This window comes from Mus pahari, chromosome 10, assembly GCF_900095145.1.
Source record: "Mus pahari chromosome 10, PAHARI_EIJ_v1.1, whole genome shotgun sequence".
NCBI classification, from domain to species: Eukaryota; Metazoa; Chordata; class Mammalia; order Rodentia; family Muridae; genus Mus; species Mus pahari.
Genome location: NC_034599.1, coordinates 31327101 through 31333195, shown reverse-complemented (window position 1 = coordinate 31333195; position 6095 = coordinate 31327101).

Here is a 6095-nt window from a genome sequence, read left to right as displayed (position 1 = left end):
GTCAGATCTTGTTATGGATGGTTATGAGCCACCATGTGGTTGCTGGGATTTGAACTCCGGACCTTCGGGAGAGCAGTCGGGTGCTCTTACCCACTGAGCCATCTCACCAGCCCAAAGAGAAAGTTTTAATTAAAGTTTTTAAAAATTTAAAGAATTACAGTTTAGTAAACCAACAAACAAAAACGTGAAGATTTGTCTTTTGTTATTGTACCTGATGCCAGTATTGTAAAGGCTCAAAGACTACAATAGGGATTGTGTAGCAATCAAAGTATGTACACACATTGTTTTGTTATTACCATGTGTGGGGGAAAGTAATTCATCCCATGATACAAGTGTGGTCAGAGGACAGCTTTGTGGAGTTGGTTCTGTGCTTCCATGTTTATTATGTGTATTGTGGGAATGCATCTTAGGTCTTCAGGACTGCTTAGCAAACACTTGTTCTCTCGGCCATCTCGCTGCTGCACTTGTGGGGGTTTCTGTTGTTTTTTTTGTTTTGTTTTGTTTTGTTTTGTTTTGTTTTGTTTTGTTTGTTTTTTCATGACCAGGTTTCTCTGTGTAGTCCGGACTGTCCTGGAACTCACTCTAGACTAGGCCTGCCTCTGCCTCCCAAGTGCTGGGATTAAAGGTGTGCACTACTACTGCCCGGCTGCACTTGTGTTTTTAAGATGGGATCTTACTGTGTAGACCTTGCTGGACTTGAACTTATGGCAGCCTTTCTGCTTCATCCTGACATTTGGAGTTTTAGGTATGCACCCACATGTCCACCCCAGAAAATAGTGTGAACTTTCTTCACTAGGGCACTGACACTGAGTAATAATTAGGAAATGATTCAAAGGGATAGTAGGCTCTGTTTTTGCCAAGTTCTGTGGCAGTTTGAGACAAACTACAAATTAGCAACTGAATACAGAAGCACTTCACAAAAAATGAAAGTCATGTTGAGATTTATAAAAAGAGAAGATGTGCTCAACTTTAATCCCAGCACCTAAGAGGCAGGGGGCAAGTGAATCTGAGTTTGAGGCTAGTCTGGTCCAGGATAGCCAGGGCTACACAGAGAAACAAAAAACAAAAACTAAAACACATGTGCACATGCTTGTTTGTACATATGGTATGTTTATGGTCATAGGATAACTTTCAGAAGTTTCTCAAGTCAGGCGTGGTGGCGCATGCTTTTAATCCCAGCACTTCAGTGGCAGAGGCAGGCAGATTTCTAAATTCGAGGCTAGCCTGGTCTACAAAGTGAGTTCCAGGACAGCCAGGGCTATACAGAGAAACCCTGTCTTGAAAAACCAAAAAACCAAACAAAACCAAAACAACAACAACAAAAACAAAAACAGAAGTTTCTCTCCTGGCCTTGGCCACAAAATCAATTTTTTAAAAAATTGATTTTGATTTGTTTACCAACATGTATTTTTTAGATTTCACAGGCCTGTGAGTTAGTTTAGTGGGTAAAGACATTTTATAAGCCTGGCAACCTGGGTTTGATCCCTGGGACCCACATAAAGATAGGAGAGAACCAACTCCACAAAGTTATCCTCTGCTTTTGACCTGTGTTCTGTAGCACTGGTTCTCCTGCACCAGAATAAACAAAGTCATGGTGATAGTTAAAGTGAAATAGACACCACACTTGGGTAGGCAAATGTGATGATTCAAAACACTAATCCACTCACTTTTGAAGATTTATGTACTTATGTGTGTAGTTTTGCTTCTTTTATATATATATATATTAAGATTTATTTTCACCGGGCAGTGGTGGTGCATGCTTTTAATTCCAGTACTTGGGAGGCAGAGGCAGGCAGATTTTGAGGCCAGCCTGGTCTACAGAGTAAGTTCCAGGATAGCTAGGGCTACACAGAGAAACCTGTCTCAAAAAAAAAAAATTTTTTTTTTGATGTTTATGAATACACTGTAGCTATCTTCAGACATACCAGAAGAGGGCATCAGATCCCATTACAGATGGTTGTGAGCCATGATATGGTTGCTGGAATTGAATGCGGGATCTCTGGAAGTGCTCTTAACTGCTGAGCCATCTCTCCAGCCAGTGTTTGTGTGTGTTTTTGTGAGTATATGTCACAAATGTCTGGGTGACTGCAGAGCCCAGAAAAGGGAGTTACAGTCAGTTGTGGACCATTCTTCATGGCTGGCTGCTGTGAAATGAACTTGGGTCCTCTGGAAGAACCCTTACCTGGTAAATATCTCCAGTCTGTAGTACAATCATTTCAATTTTTCTCCAGATGTCTGTTAGAGGAACTTTTACATGGTCCTAGGGATTGAACATAGGGCATTTTAATGCTAGGCAAGGGCTCTATAATTAGCCATATGCAAAGCCTACTGTAGCAACTTTTTTTTTTTTTTTTTTTGGTTTTGGTTTTTCGAGACATGCTTTCTCTGTGTAGCCCTGGCTGTCCTGGAACTACAGAGGCAGGCGGATTTCTGAGTTCGAGGCCAGTCTGGTCTGCAGAGTGAGTTCCAGGACAGCCAGGGCTACACAGAGAAACCCTGTCTCGAAAAGCAAAAAACAAGCAAGCAAACAAACAAAAAGTAGGTGCTTCAGATGCCTCCCGATCCTATTATTTTGCATATTCAACTTTGCACATGTTAGATATCCCCAGTTCCACAGGTAATGCAGGTAAGACAGACTACAGTCATGTCTGTAAACTTCTTTGCCCTTAGTAGAGACTAACATGGGGACTAAAAGGAATTGTGACAACCTGGAATAAATTCAGAAGTGGAAAGTAAGCATAATAACTGTTATGTATAATCCCAACATTTGGAAGAGTGAGACCTGTGTCAAAAACAGAACTGGGCAGCTACATGCTAGCAGTTTGTAAGAGCGATGGTGTCTATGGAGGGAACAAATGGGAAGCTATGGCGATCTGATCACTGTTTAGTCTTTCTGCCAGCTAAGCTTACACATTATTTTCCGGTTACTTCCCCATTATCAGTTCCTCCATAGGGTGAACGTCTGCTCATTCCTCATTAATATAATCTGTGATCAACAGAAAGCAAATGAAGTTGATCTGAGGTTAATGTCAGAACTTCGTAACATTGAGAACAATACATCAGTGAAATATGCTGGCCTAGCCCTTACTTTAATCTACAGACAAGTAACAATTAGGTGGGAGGAAGATGACATTACTATGTAACATTACTTGGGCATGTTCTGTCAGATATTTGCAAAGTATTGGTAAGCCAAGTAAGATTACTGCCCTCCTGGGCCAGATATTCCATTAAGTGAGACTTGTAAGTGAACAGCAGAATACATGGTCATGGAGAGAAAAGTGATTATAGAAACAAAAGTTTTAAACTGGGTGTGGAGATCCATGCCTACCCAGAACTCAGGAGGGAGAAGTGGGTAGGACACTACTACAAATTCAAGGCCAACCTGGTCTATGTAACAAGTTCCAGGATACCTAGGGCTACATTTTAGGACCCTGTCCTTGGGGGTGGGAAAAGAAAGGTAAATTCTAGTGTTTTCACAGAAATTTAAGAAGTTACTATACCCACAAAGTATAAGTAGTTTAAAATGAAAAGGAAATAGGAACATAAATTAAAGCTGTTGTGGCACAGTGGTGCATGAAGTTAATCTCAAAATTTAGAAAGCAGAGACAGGTTTATCTCTGAATTCTAGATCTACATAGTTGAGTTCCAGACCAGCCAGAACTATAAAGTGAGACGCTATCTCAAATAACAGAAGTGGTACTGAGGGAGAGATGGCTTAGAACATAATGGTCTGATATAAAGCCCTGGTTTGGATTCTAGCATTCATGTTAGGCAGTTAAAAACCATCTAGCTTCTGCTCTAGGGGATCTGAAGGTGCCTCTTCTAGACTCCATAGGCACCTACACTCAAGTACACACACACGAACACAATGTTAATAACGATAATAAAGATGTTTTTTAAAAATGGTATTGAGGTTAAATCGGTGTCATGATAAAAGTGGGGACATTTTCAAATATTAAAAAAAAAAAGGCTGGGTAGTGATAATGCACACCTTTATTTCCAGCATTCAGAAGGCAAAGGAAGGTGAATCTGAATTCAAGGACAGCTTGATCTACAGTGCAGTTCCAGGACGATCAGAATTACACAGAGAAACTCTGTCTTGAATCCTACCCCTCAAAAGAGCAAAAACAAGCAAGCAAGCAACCAAACAAACCCTCAAAACAAAACCCAACCAACCAACCATGGGAAAAGTTAAAAGAATTGGGGTATCCAAGAAACAAGAGATCTAACTTTATTTTTTAAAAATAAACTTTAAAAAATGACAGCAGAAAAATGGAAGTGTACAAAATTATGACAGGTCCAAAAGCCAACACTTAAATACAGAGGCAGATGCTCTCAGCCAAACATTGAACTGAACACGGCAGTCACAGTGGAGGAGTTAGAGAAAGGACTGAAGGAGCTGAAGGGGTTTGTAACCCCATGAGAAGAACAATATCAACCAACCAGAGCTCCCAGGGACTAAACCACCAACCAAAGAGTATACATGGAGTGACCCATGTCTCCAGCTGCATATGTAGCAGAGGATGGCCTTGTTGGGCATCAATGGAAGGAGAGGCCCTTGGTCCTATGAAGGCTCGATGCCCCAGTGTAGGGGAATGCCAGGGTGGGGAGGCAGGAGTGGGTCAGGGGAGCACACTCATAGGAGCAGGGGAAGAGAGGATGGGATAGGGAGTTTCTGGAGGGGAAACTGGGAAAGGGGACAACATTTGAAATACAAATAAAGAAAATATCCAATAAAACAACAAGAACAAAACCCAACACTTGAGGTCGGACCAAAAGGGCTAACTGTAAAGTAGAAAAAAAATGGAAGAAAATATGAGATTGCTAAGGATGACTCAGTCAGTTACCAGGATTTCAAGAGCACATTGGATAATTGAAGATAAAACCTCAATGCCTGGAAAATACTCTGTTATGGGAGAGAGACAGGGAAGGAGGGAGGGAGGGAGGGAGGGAGGCAGGAGGAGTACTTACTTCATTCCTCAACTGTTTGTGTGTAATGTTCTTTGAAAATATTTTAAATTTAGAATTTCATACATGTATACATCATATTTTGATGGTATTCATCACCCTCTTCATCCTTTTTTTCTGTTGTTAAGATCATGTAGCTCAGCCCAGATTTTAAGTTTCTTCAGTAGCCTTAAATTCCTGCTTCTCCCCCTGCCCCTCCTTTAAAAAGATGTATTTTAACCCCGCCCCCTCTTTTAAAAAGATTTATTTATTTATTTTAAGTATGTGAGCACACTGTCTTCACACACACCAGAAGAGGGCATCAGATCTCATTACAGATGGCTTTGAGCCACCATGTGGTTGCTGTGAATTGAACTCAGGACCTCTGGAATTGCAGCAGTCAGTGCTCTTACCCGCTGAGACATCTCTCTATCCATCCCCAATCCTGGTTCTCTTGCCTTTACCTTCTGTGTTCCTAAAGCTTTAAATGTATGCTATTAGGAACAAAATATAGGCATTTACAAACAAAATATAGGCATTTACAAACACGCAAAGGCACTGTTTTTTGTTTCTTGTATTTTTTGCTTTCCAAATTTAGTTTATCTGGAAAGAATCTATAAAAAATGAAAAAATTCAAGAAATAGACATCTTATTAAAACAAAACACCCAAATATCAATGGAATCTATAAGCATGTTAGCAGTTGAGGTGGTACATACATGTCATCCTAGCACACACATGTCATCCCATCACTTGGGAGGTGGAGGCAGGAGGATAAAGAATTCAAGGTCATCCTCAGCTACACGCTGGGTTCTACAACAACTCCAAACACATGACACTGTCACAGAAAGACTAAAATTAGGCGAGAGAAGTGGCTTGGTTGCTACAATCACTTGCTGCTTTTGTAGAGGACCCAGGTTCAGTCCTAACCACCCACATGGTGGCTTACAACCATCTGTTACTCCAGTTCAAGGGATCCAAGCCATCTTCTGGCACTCTTTTTTTTTTTTAATTTTTAAAAAAATCTATTTATTATTATACATAAGTACACTGTAGCTGACTTCAGACACACCAGAAGAGGTTGTCAGATTTCATTATGGATGGTTGTGAACCACCATGTGGTTGCTGGGATTTGAACTCAGTACCTTCG